Source organism: Apium graveolens, chromosome 9 (genome assembly GCF_009905375.1).
Source record: "Apium graveolens cultivar Ventura chromosome 9, ASM990537v1, whole genome shotgun sequence".
Classification (NCBI taxonomy): Eukaryota; Viridiplantae; Streptophyta; class Magnoliopsida; order Apiales; family Apiaceae; genus Apium; species Apium graveolens.
The window spans coordinates 219,121,088-219,122,875 of NC_133655.1; positions in this window are offsets into that span (position 1 = coordinate 219,121,088).

The following is a 1,788-nucleotide window of genomic DNA, read 5'->3' on the forward strand; positions in this document are numbered from 1 at the left end:
TGTTGAAAGCTCATTATACTTTGAATAGTGGTAGTTCAAGCAGCTTTTTAAATGATATAAGTGTAGTGAAGTATTTGGTAACTTCATCCCTTATTTTTACTTATATCTAGTAAGTAATTATCTTACACTTGATAACAGATTCTAGTAAGTATCCATTTAGATACTTATATTATTGTTATCACTATATATTATCTTGCGAGCTGTAAGGCTCACTCTTGCGTTATTTCTTCATCACACAACAACAGTTAGGAAAGATGGCCAGACTCCAGCAGACCTAGCGCAAGCGCGTGGGAAGCGTCCCGCGTCTTCCCGATGATGTTGTAGCTGCTATAGCTGCAGAGGTAGATCTATTGGTAGATCAGGCATTCTATTTTTGAGAATCAAATTATGTATAATTATAACTTGTGGCAGATAATGGCAATTAACTGTAAATTTATCAAGTAATCATTTTGGGTTGTAATAACTTTTAAATTGTGGATTCAAAGACTTGTACTTATTTCAATTTCATCTCTGAGACTATAACGGGTGGTGGTGTGTGTTAGTGTGGGGTCACAACATAAGGTTATTATTATTAATTAAGTGAAGTGATATTGTGGAAAGAAAGACCGTGACGACCCGGATCCCCGACCCCGGATCTGGGGGTGTTACAATTATTGTAATAGAATAGGTTTCCTTATTGATTGTGTAACTGTGCAGTATATAAGCATAGATCAGGTTAACAATTTATGTGTCGTGCATTGATATTTTTTTTGTATAATATAGCAGCTCTCAAGAATATATGTTCATCATTTGAGAGATTAATTTGTAATCAGTTTTTATTATTCAATAACAAACTGTTTATCCTGTTGGGTACTTAATTCGATTTATCTGCATAAACTGTATTCACCATCCCTACACTTGCATTAAGAACCTAACATATCCTCATGTTCCTATGAAAATCGCAAGGCTTGCTGCAGCTGATGGAACCACTGGTACTAATAAGATTATTGATCCAAATGATATTTCACTAGAGGATCTTGAAGAAGTCAACAAAGACAAAAGGACTATGAATATCTTGTTTAATTGTATAGATTCAGACATGTTTGAATGTGTCATAAACAGCTCTACAGCTAAGGAAGTTTGGGATACCATTCAAACTCTATGTGAAGGATCAGAACAGGTCAGAAAGAACAAGATACAACTTCTCATAGAGCAGTATGAGTATTTTCACTCTATTCCCGGAGAAGGCTTGAGTGAAAAATCAACAGACTTCAAAAACTATTGGATGGGTTAAAGTTGCATGGAAGAGTCTATCTAGTCAAAGACTCTAATCTGAAGTTCTTAAGATCTCTTCCAAAGGAATGGAAGTCAACAACAGTCTCCGTCAGAAACTCATATAAATACAGGGAATACACTGTTGACAGATCGTATGGAGTCTCGAAGACTTATGAGTTGGAAATGCAACAAGATGAAGAAATTGAAAAGGGCAAAAAAAAAGATAGATCCGTAGCTCTTGTTGCATCAAATTATCGTGAGAAGCAAGTGGACGCAAAGGTGGAATCTACAACTAATGAAGCTAAAGAAACAAGATCAAAATCATCAAAAGAAAAAGTTAAAGCTGTTGAAACTGAGAGTAACTCCTCTTCAACGGATGAGCTAGAAGAGCTGGATGAACATATGACTTTTATGTGAAAAAGATTTTCTAACTTGAAATTCAAAAGTAAATCTTTCTTGAAGCCATTCAACAAAGAGTTCAGTATAAACAGAAATTTGGTTGATAAATCCAAATTTAAATGCTACAATTGTGGA